The 11,781-nt window shown below is 50.7% G+C and overlaps 1 non-coding gene across 1 annotated transcript; it reads left to right on the forward strand.

The window, feature by feature from the left end:
- Window positions 1-10,794: 10,794 nt before the first annotated feature.
- Window positions 10,795-10,898, forward strand: LOC112426365 (U6 spliceosomal RNA). The gene has a single exon (XR_003017652.1). It is a non-coding gene; the product is annotated as a U6 spliceosomal RNA (small nuclear RNA).
- The last annotated feature ends 883 nt before the right edge of the window (window positions 10,899-11,781 follow it).

Genomic DNA, 11,781 nt, shown 5'->3' on the forward strand with positions numbered 1-11,781 from the left:
ACAGTCACCAAATACACACCACACACAACCACATATACACCACACATACCATATACACACACCACACTCACAACACACTCCCGCCACACACATACCACATACCACACTCACCAAACACATCACCCTCACCACACACTCCCACCACATACACACTACATTCACAACACACACTCATACCATACTCACAACACTGACATCATGCACACACCATGCTCACCACACACTTGCACCATATACACACCAGACTCACAACACACAACACACAACACACTTCCCAAACACAACACACACACTATACAACAACACACACTGACACCATACACATACCACACTCACAACACACACCACGCTCACAACACATAAAACAACACACACTCACACCACAGACATGCCACACAACACACAACATACCCTCATGGCACACTCACTACACACGACTCACACCGTACCACACTCACAACACACAACACACACTCGTTCTATACTCAATATACACTGACACCACACACATACCATACTCACCACACACTCACATCACATACACACCACACATAACATACTCACATCACAGACTCATACCACACAATACACACTTACAACACACAACACCCACTCACATGACACACCACATACATATACCACAGTCACCACACTCACACCACACACAAACTCAAACACACATCACACCGCACATTCATACCATACTCACACAAAACACACAGCACACTCATACCACACCCACACCACACACACCACACTCAATACATGCACTACATTCATATCACACTCACAACACACAACACACTCATACCTCCCTTACAACATGGATTCACAACACACACAACACACCACATACAGCAGACACTACACACACCCACACTCACCACACACAACACACTCAAAACACACACAATGTACACATACACAGCACACACATACACACATGTATCCACGTTCACACCACACACATCACACAAGCATACACACACACCACACCACAGACATACACACATATAGTACACCCCACATATCCACACCACACCATATACACACACTACATGCATATACAACAGACACACACACCACACATATGCACCACACATATATACACACTCACAACACACACACACACACACACACACACACACCCCTTGTCAGCTTCAGCAGAGCATGACTGACCCCTTCCACTTACTAACTCAGCTCTTTTCAGGGGATGGGGATCTTCAGCCCAAGACTTCAGAGGACTTCAAGCAATGCTCCCGGTCTCTGAGCTGAGAGGCCAAGCAGGAGCACGTGGTCATAACTGCCCCGGCCTGTGTGCTCAGCTCCCCTCCCCCGCCCCATGCCGCTGTATCTCTGTGCTCTACGGTAGAACCCACTTCAACTCTCCCCATCTCCTGGGGGCTGACCCTGCCTGCCAGGGACATCGTGAGGGAGCAGAGTTTAAATGAGACGCACTCTCATTTAAATTAGCAAGAGCCTGTCACAATCTAGGGAGAAAGGCCTCAGAAATCTGTGGATGCTCATGTCTGGAAAAGGGCGACTGTGGTTCATACCAAACTGAGAAGAAAGAGATTCATGAGCCCCGCCTGCCCCACGGCATTGATCAGCCCCGTTACTCACATCCACAGAGTAGGGTGACACAGCCACTGTCTAATGCTTACTCATGCACTGCCTTCTAGCTTGGGTGTCTGGTGTGTGTGTGTGTGTGTGTGTGTGTGTGTGTGTGTGTGTGTCCTTCCTGGATAGACTGAAATCCCTCTACAGCAGAGAGACCTCTCCTTCCTCAGTGGCCTCACAGAGATACAATAGGTGCATAATAATTACTGCCTGCCCTGCTCAGAGCTTCTGAGCATTCCAACGTGTGTGTGTGTGTGTGTGTGTGTGTGTGTACAAGGTAGTCTAGCTCCCATATTTGCTCTTAATGGTGTTATAATTTTTTTTTTATTTTTTTTGAGAGGGAGTCTTGCTTTGTCACCCAGGCTGGATTGCAGTGGTGTGACCATAACTCATTACAGCCCCATACTCCTGGGCTCAAGCGATGCTCCACCTCAGCCTCGCAAGCAGCTGGTACTACACGGGTGCGCCACCACACCTGGCCTGTGTTACTACCACTGCACACCTTCCTGTCAGTCTTTCAGGCACAGACAGAGAGCCCTGAAGCAACCACAGACAGTCCTTTATTCCAGAGTCGTGTCTCCCAGTCCATTGGAAGCCTCAGTAGAAGGAGGTCCCTGTGGCTCCTCCACTCCATTCCTTTTACCCCCTTGTCCCCAGATGTCCTCACAGGGACCCATTCTTGAGATCACAGGGGAGAAAGCCTCCCACTCAGGCCTCCCTCTGTATCCAGGCATGGCCACTCAGGCTCCTCTTCTTCAGGCCCTGCCTTGGCTGTTATGTCCTATCCATCCTCTCTCTGACTCTGCCCAGAGAATGAGGGGGTCTGACTTCAGATTTCACAGACAGAACATATCCCAGGAACGTGTCCATCACATCGCCCAGTCGGCCCCTGTCAGCATGAGGCCAGCGTGGAATGAGGCTGAGTCTCTATCTCTTCACTTGGAGTCCAATGCCCATCCGTGGCCATCCAATGGCCAACGCTGTGTGCCAAGGATATAGGGGTTGGCCAGGCCCAGAAAAGGGGATGTGGGCAGTGTGGGGAGAAAGAAAAAAGCCCTCCAAATACCTGAGGATGGGCACAGTGGGCTCCATGAGCCAGCCACAGCTCACCTTGCTGTCTTTACCTTTCCCAACTTGGTGGGTAGGGTGGGGGTGCCCTGAGCACTGCACAGGAAGGAGGGTGCTGCAGGGCCACCACAGCTGTGAGCGGCATTTGGCTGAGGGATAAACCCTCCCCAGCCAAGAATGCCTCCCCTGGAACCTCCCCTCCCTGAAAGCCTAGTGGCAATTCCAGCAACACGGGGGTCAGGCAGTGCTAGACTGGGGTGAACTAACAGAGTCTCCTCCGTGGGAGTCGTTTCCCCTAATCCCCCCTCGAACAAAGGCCTGAGATAGCGGTCTGCCGGTCCACACGCTTGTGGAACACCACCCTCCTTGCTCTCATGCTTTCTCTCAGACTAAAAGGCCCCAGAGAGAAGCCCCATTGAGGCAGCCCAGCCCGCACCTCTGCTGCAGGACGCTGGACCATACCCGCCGCCCCATGATGTGGTCCCGTCTCCGGTGCACGGGGCTTCAGGTCCCTCCCTGCATGGCATGGACAGTTCTGAGGGATGGCTGTGACATGCAGCACGGGGTCACCCTGCTGCCCATCGGGGAGCTCTGACATCAGGAGTCAAGACATCTTTTTGAGATGAGTGGGGGGCATGGGGAGGACGTTTGGACGTTAGAGTCGTGGTCTCCAAAGTGGGGACTGACCCAGCTGCTGGGCCTCCCTCCAGCAGCCCAGCCCTGGGTGGACAGGCTGCTCTTATGATGATGTTAACTTTTTATAGATATTCCTCCTGCAGCAAGTTAAATTGCATCTGCTCGGGCAGACATCCAGGCCAAGGGCAGGCGGACGGAGCGGCCGGGCCCCGAGGCTCTGGCGGGCAGGCTTTCCTGCTGTAAAGCTCTGTGTCTGATAGGAAATCCAGGCTGGGGTGTGGGCGCAGGGCAGCCTGGGTTGCTTCCTGAGGGTCTAAGAGCCTCAGACGACTCATCATTTTCTTCTGCAGCCTCTTCATGTGGCTCTTAGTGCTGGGCCTGGACAAACTTCCTTGTACGAGAAGTCATGAGCGGGTAGAACATGCAGTCAGAGCTGTATGACCAGCCAGGGAGGGGGGCCTCAACCAGTCAGCTGTGGTGGGGCAGGGGATCGGGGGCCCAGCCCGGGTGGTGGGCAGGGATCTGGCCCTGAGGAGCAGGGCCCCAGGAGTGGGACCCTCATCCCACAGGACCAGCAGCACTGGGCAAGTTATTGCCACAGGGATTTGGCCATGGAGTATGGGGTACAACCCAAAACAGGGATACCCCCAAACTCAGCCTGAGGTGACAGCACTGCCCTCTAGGCCTCCACTCCCCACAGGGAGAAGGGCTCCCACACTGCTCCCTCTGATGCCTGCAGAACCACTTTTAATGGGGCCACTTCACCTCTCGGCCACCCCGCCCTTATTCCTGGGCATTGGCGACTCGGCGAGATGCACAGAGTTCAACTTTCAACACACATTTATTGGACACCTAACTCCCCCTAGGCTGTGTGTTAAGTTCTGGGGCTTCAAAATCTGCCGAATACAGTCCCTTCCCTGGAGGAGTGCCTGGGCTGTGAGGGAGGAGAGCAGTAAATAGTCGGAGTGATTGCGTGATGATAACAGAATGCACAGAGTGAGGCTGCGGACTGAAGAGAGGCCAGGCTGCAGGGCCTGCTGGGATCACTGCTCTCCCAACCCGGCCTCGGCCCACTGCCCCCAGTTCCTCCTCATGCTCCCCACCTCTCCCTGGGATGCCTGTCATGGCCAACAGTCAACAGGAAAATGAACACCTCCCTTTCCGGTCTTCCCCCAAAGGGACTGGTTCTGGTCTGGGGACACATGCCCTCTCCAGGAAACCTGTGGACCCACTGGGCTGGGGCAAATAACCCTCTTCTCCAGAAAGCTCCTAGTAACTTAGATGACTTAGTAACTGAGCAGAAGTCCCATCAGGTCCCAGTTACCCCATCACCTGGCCAATTTGCAGGTCCCATACATTCGGTGCTGCCGAGTACCTGACATGTGAAAGTATTATACCAAGTGACGCTTACGACTTCCCTTGAAGGTAGGCAAGGTGCCCAGATGTTACCTAACACTGCACAACAAACCACCCACATGTTTTTGTTTTGTTTAAAACAAAACAGCAGTATTTATTTTGCTCATGAATATGCAAAGTGGGCAGGGCTGGGCAGGGCAGTTGTTTCTGCTCCACTTGGCTTCAGCTGGGGCAGCTTGGAGGCTGGAGGCTATAATCATCTGAAGCTGCTCATTCACTCACATGCCTGTGCCTGGGGTGGGAAGACCCGATGCAGGGGGCAGGCACAGCTGAGGTGCCTTACACAGCTCTGTCTCTCTCCTTGCAGCCACGCCTCTCTCCAGCATGGCGGTGTCAGGGTAGCTGGAACATCTTACGTGGGCTCAGGGCTCGTGGGGTGTGCGTCCTGAGCAAGAGCAAGCCAGGCCGAAGCCGCATCCCATTTTCTAACCTAGACTCTGGAGTCACGCAGCACCATTTCTGCCTCTATTAATTAGAAGTGTCTCATCAAACCTGGCCCATATTCAAGGAAGGACAATTAGATTCCATTTTTTCATGGAAAGAGTGTCAAAGGATATGTGAACACGGTTGTGAACCTGTTTTTAAATCACCACTCAAGACAAGGTTGTTGCCTTATTTTAGAGAGCAAAAAATAAAGTGGCTTGTCCAGTTCATGCAGCAATTTAGAACTGATGAGAATTCTAAGCCACATCTCCAAGCTCCAAGGCCAAGGCCTCCTTCTAGTCACCATTTAGTGCAATGATAAAGGGATCAGAGTCCCTCGGAGCATCTGATGAAATCCATAGACAATTTTCCCAGAAAAAAATGCGCATGCATTAAATCTTGGGTCTATATGTGTGTGGGGGAGCAGAACAGTATAACCAAAAATATAAGGCTGGGCTAACCAATTGTGAGCTCAGCCTGCCCCTGGCGCAGCCACTGCACTTAGGGCAGCCAGTGCGTGGCGCAGCTCAGCCTCAGGTTGGGAGAAGGACTTGCTGTGGGCAGTACCCTGGGGCTTGCTGTGGAAGTCCCATGCTATGCTGTGTCAGCCAGCACCTCCTCCCCAAACACACCATGTGCAGGAAAACAAGTGTTTCCTTCCTGCTCCTGACATGGGTGGACTCCAGGGTCCTGGATGGAGAGACCCAGAATCCAGACTTCCCTACAGCAGTCCCCAGCCTTCTCACAGCCCCAGGGCCAGCTGGGCAGGGTCCCAGGGCAGCCACACAACAGAACAAGAGGCCTTGTGGGGCCCGTTAGTCTCTGCGTTTGACACAGCGAGGGATGGCGCGGTGGTTCCCACCCTGTTTTCCTTCTGCTCACACCTGAAGGAGGAACAGGTACACTGGAACTGCAGGAAGAAGAGAGTTTGGAAAAGTCCCTGGAGTGACTGTCATAAATAACTCCCACCCTATCCTTGCCCTCGAGAACCACACATATAGTAGATGACATAGAGGTGTTTAACAATTACATATAATTTAATTGTTATATTAGACAATTGTGTTTATCAGTTGGCTCAGAAAATCCCTTGAAAATAGGACAAGCTATTCTCATGGGTGTGTACAAGTTGTCTCTAGCACACCGCTGATTTAAACCCAGGACCTCTGACACCAAATGTAACCCCCATTGAACACAGCCAAAGGTACTGGAGCTCCACAGGCAGTCAGTAGTGGGGCTGAGATTTAAAGCTAGTCTGACCCCAAAGCCAGGTTCTTCACCATTATCATTTGGATAATGATCTCCACTGGAGGGCCTGATGGGAGAAGAGGAGAAGCAAGGAAGCTGACCCAGAATGCCTGTGGGCTTTACTTCCCTGATCCCAGGCCACTGGGGCAGATTGAGGGGGGATGGTATGGGGGGTATCATTAAACTTCAGGCACAGTCAAGCATTGCTCCCTCACTGCAGAGGGGCAGACCTGCCTAGGGTCACACACAAAGCCTGGGGCTATGCTCAGATTAGAACCTGGGTCTCCTCAGTCATCCCCAGGCCAAGGCATACCCTCAGCCCTGGTGACCTGTGCCCAGTGGACACCAACAAACCAAAACCATTACTGCAGACAGGTGTGAGCTGGGAGGAAGGCCCGCAAGACAGAAAGGCTGACGCCTGCTGTAGCCCAGCCTAGGCCAGACCCTCTTGGGGGTGCTGTAGTTTGAGAGAGGAGGGCACCAATGAATCAAACGAGAGCCCTGATCACAAGCCGCACTGTCTGACACAGTTGCTGCTAGCCGCATTTGACGATTGATATTTAAATTCATTAAAATTAAGTGCGATGTGAAATTCAGTTCCTTAGTCACAATAGCCACATTTCAAGCGCTCAACAGCCGCCTTTGGTTAAAGGCTATTGTGTCAGATAGTGCAGATAAAGAACATTTTCATCAATGCAGAAAAATCTGCCGGACAGTACTGGCCCTAGAGGAAAGTCAGATAAAATGAAAAACAACAATTTTGCCCGCCGGAATGGAGCCAGTTGCCGAGGAGTGGTTCTTGGAGGAGGAAGGTCTTGAGGTTCCAACTCACAGGAGCCCTGCCCACCCACAGGTCTGGGCCCTCCCTCTTCTCCCCTCTAAGCCCAGCCCCAGGCCTGAGCACGCTCTAGTTTCTTTCCGGCTGCTTGTGTGTGGCTGTCCTCCACCACCCTGGGTGGAGAATGGGGCCTGTGGGGACCTGCAGGGAGTTGCCCAGGAGCCAGCAGACGTGGGAGCAGCTGAACCTCCTCAGGCTGCCAGGGCCGCAGCCCACTTGCCCGCATCCCTAAGGCTCAGAAAAGGAGGGCTCTGGGGAGCTGCTGGGGGTTGGAAAGTCGCAGTGATGGTGCAGGCAGGGGCGGGCGCTGTGTGTTTGTCTCTCGGCATCTTTGATGCTCCTCAGAACCTTTCATGTTGGAGGCTGTCCTCTGCCAAGGGCCCCATGTGCTGTTTGCTTTTTTCCTTTTATTACTTTTTTAATTCATTTCATTAAATTGGTTCTGTACAGGGCAAAAGAAGAGCCCAGCAGACAAGAAATGCTACTCAGCTTATAGGGGAAGAGAAGTGGGGGTGGGAGCTCCCTTCTTGCTGGGCGGGTGCAACTGAAAGCAAAGCACTGGCTCATCCACCCACACTTCAAGGCTTCAGCTGCTCACACACTAACACCTCTTAGAATCTTTATAGAACCCATGCCTACTTCTTGTGGATGAACGTAAAATCCTTATGCGATCTTAATAGAATCCATATAGAAGCTTCATAGAATCCTCTTAGATGCCATATAAAAATCCTCATAGAATTCACCAGATTGCTCATAGAAGTCTAAATCCCCACTGCCGTGCACACAACACACACACGTAACATACACTGCACTCCAGTGGAAATAGCAAATCACCTTGAACCCCCATCTCCTTTCCTCAGAGAATGGCCGCTTGACAGATCTATTTTGTAGATGGAGGGACTGGCGACATTGCCCGTGGTGAGATTGCAATGCCACCTTTTGTGGCCTGACCTGGGCAGGCCTCTGTTAAGGCCCCTTAGTCTGCAAACCAGGTCCCTTGGGAAGAGGCGAATAATTTGCAAAAGGATCCCAGGGCTTCTGGGAAGAGAGGAGAAGCCAACCCCTGTGTGAAAATTCATCATGGTGGCCCCGGGTGCTCGACCCGCTGGGACGGAAGCCCTGTGATGCAGCAGGAATTGTTGGTGTTAATGTGTCCCAGCACCTACTCCTGAGCCCGGCACACGCGGTAGATCCTCAATAAGTAAATGAAGGAAGGTGCGCTAGCAGGAAAGGACCCCCAGGGCCCTAACAAGCACCCACCAGAGGACAGGGCAAGCAGCAGGTCACCACAAGTCTGCAGCAGCTGCTGGGCATTGCTGCGGGCTGGGTGGGGACCCAGACAAACGAGACCTCTCCACGAGTGGATGGATGGCGCCCTGGCTAACGTGGGGAGAAAAGGGGTTCTGACAGCACGAAGGTGAGGTCCGTCTGGCAGGCATCCTGGTGGCTGATGACCAGGAACTGCACGGCCAGTCTGCAGTTGGCCCCGGGCATGCAGGCTGAGACAGCTCCAAGGATTATATCCTTGCAGGGCCTGGAAAAGTTTTCTAGTTATTTGTTAGCTTCATGTCAAGCAGAATGGCTTTCTTTCATTCTTCAGAGTTGTACTCGGCCAGAAGTCCCCAAATTCAACCTTCAGGAGCTTTGTAGGGACTTAGAGACGGGAGTCACCCAGCAAACCTGACTGTGGAGTTTGGATTGTAAAGAGGAAAGAAATTCTGCCTCTTCCAGGCACAGAAGGCAGTTGATCCTTAGCGGGAGCCCTGGGCTCCGAGAAGCCCCTGGGGAAGCAGTGGAGCTGACACTCATCTAACAGGCTGAGCTCTGTGTGTCTGCCATCTGTGTGTGCGGGGATGATGGCACCTATACTCCCAGCAGTTCTGTCTGCACACCGTGGTGGAGCCCCAGCTCTGTGCCTTGCCCTGGGCATGGCTGAGAATGGACAGGTGCCCTCTGCATTTGGGAGTTAGTAGTTTTAGCCTCTTAAGAGCAAAGTACGCCCCAGATACATGTTTTAAAAAAGAAAGGTAAGAAGGAAGAGACCCCCTTCCCCTGCAAAAAAAAAAAAAAGAATCAGGCCAGATTGAGCCACTTCTAGCCCAGAACTCTTTTCACAGCAAACCCTAATATCCTACTTTTGTCAACATTCAAATTCAGGTAACTTAGAGGGATAGTTAAAATCCAAATGAACAAAAAAAACCATGTCCAGGTTGCCCACCAGTGCCTCCAGGACGCATAGTGCCATGCCCCATGCAGCAATATCTCTGAGCAGCAGGGAGTGGTGGCAGTCCCCAGATTCCTTGGGTGATGCAGTCACCAGCTAGAACCACATCAGCAGCAGGAGGATATCGCAGGAGACAGCAGGAGCAAGTGGGGGGCACACCACAGATGGCCTTGAGACTTGGGCTGAGTCAAGAATTTGTATTTAGCTGCTGGGAGCCTTTAGAGGCTTTGAGCAGGGGAATGACTTTTCAGACACGTGCATTAGAAAGGGTTATATTTAGGGAAAACAAAAGCTCCATATGCCTGGCTCAGTCCTGGTTTGCCTGGACAGTTCCAACTTGTGCCTGCTTTTCCTAGTAAACTGATTGCCCATTACACTCTCAAGAGTATCCTGGTTTTACCTACTGGATATTTTATGATATTAAAGAATTATTTTTAATTTTTAAAATATAATAATATAGTTACATCAAAAGAAAGAAAGAAAGAAGAGAGAAAGAAAGAAAGAAAGAAAGAAAGAAAGAAAGAAAGAAAGAAAGAAAGAAAGAAAGAAAGAAAGAAAGAATTCTGGGCCATGCACGATGGCTTATGCCTGTAATCCCAGCACTTTGGGAGGCCAAGGCGGGTGGATCACATGAGGCCAGGAGTTCGAGACCAGCCTGGCCAACATGGCAAAACCCTGTCTCTACTAAAAAAATACAAAATTTAGCCAGGCAAGGTGGCACATGCCTGTAATCCCAGCTACTCGGGAGGCTGAGGCACAAGAATTGCTTGAATCCAGGAGGCAGAGGTTGCAGTGAGCCTAAATCATGCTACTGCACTGCAGCCTGGGGGACAGAGCAAGACTGTCTCAAAAAACAAACCAAAAAAAAACAGTTCTGCCGGGCATGATAGTGCATGCCTGTAGTCCCAGCTACTCTGGAGGCTGAGGCAGGACGATCACTTGACCCCAGGAATTCTGGGCTGTAGTGCATTATGCCAATTGGGTGTACACGCTAAGTTTGGCATCAATATGGTGACGTCTTGAGAGCAGGGGACCACCAGGTTGCCTAGGGAGGGGGAACCAGCCCAGGCTGGAAACGGAGCAAGTCAGAACTCCCGTGCTGATCAGTAGTGGGATTGCACCTGCTCTGGGTACCTTGCCCAGGATGGATCGACTACTCTTACTGTGTTGCCCAGGCTGGAGTGCAGTGGGATTCAGGCTTCACTCCACTGAGTGGAGCCATTGCACTCCAGCCTGGGCAACATAGTGAGACCTCATCTAAAACAAAAGGGTTCTTACCTTTTAAAGATGGATAGATTGATTGATAGATAGTTCAATCGATCTAGTGCTCACCCTGGCGGCACATATACTAAAATTGGAATGATACAGAGATTAGCACGGCCCTGCACAAAGGATCACAAGCAAATTTGTGAAGCATTCCATATTCTATGATAAACGTTTGAGAGATGAATATGTCAATTACCCTGATTTGATCAGTACACATTATATGCCTCTAACATCACTATATACCCCATAAATATGTACAATTATTATGTGCCAACTAAAAAATCTAAAAAATAAAGATATACACTTAGATATTTATAGATGAATATTGTCTAGAACTTGCTTCAAACCAATCTAGCAAGGGGAAGTGGTGGCAGAATGTGAGTGGGAATAGAGACGAAATAAAATTGGTTGAGTTGACAATTACGGAGTTTTAGTGGTGGATACATGGGGTGGTGGTGTGTTGATGATACTAGTCTCTCCATTTTTGTATTTAGTTAACATTTTCTGATATGTAAGTTTAAGAAGAAAGTGTCCCAGAGTGGACAATAAATATGATCACTCTAGTTCCATGGTTCTCAACCTGGAGAGATTTTGCCTCCAGGGAACAGTTGGCAAGGTACGGTGGCCTTTTGGTCATCACAACTTGGAGTCGGAGGGGGGGTATGCTACCATTATCTATTGGATAAAGTCCAAGTATTGGTTTTTATTGCTAAAGGCTGCAATGCTCAGATTGCTGCCAACCCCAACAAACATCTCTGGCTCAAAATGTCAATAGTGCCAAGGGTTACACCCCAGGTTAGTGTAACGTCTGTGACTTACTTTAAAGCTCCACTGTAGGAACAGAAGAGCTAGTGTCTCTGTGTGTGAGCTGATTGTAATGTATGCTCTAGGGGTGATGAGTTAACACTTGAAGTAACTCACACCCTAGAAGTGGCTAGCAAGAGCTTCAAATATACTTATTTAAATCTGTTCCCCCAAATTAATTAACTAGCATAAACAATATCCAGGTAATTTGTTGTTGGTGAGGTAAGTGATGTTCGAGAAC

This window comes from Macaca nemestrina, chromosome 13 (assembly GCF_043159975.1).
Source record: "Macaca nemestrina isolate mMacNem1 chromosome 13, mMacNem.hap1, whole genome shotgun sequence".
Classification (NCBI taxonomy): domain Eukaryota; kingdom Metazoa; phylum Chordata; class Mammalia; order Primates; family Cercopithecidae; genus Macaca; species Macaca nemestrina.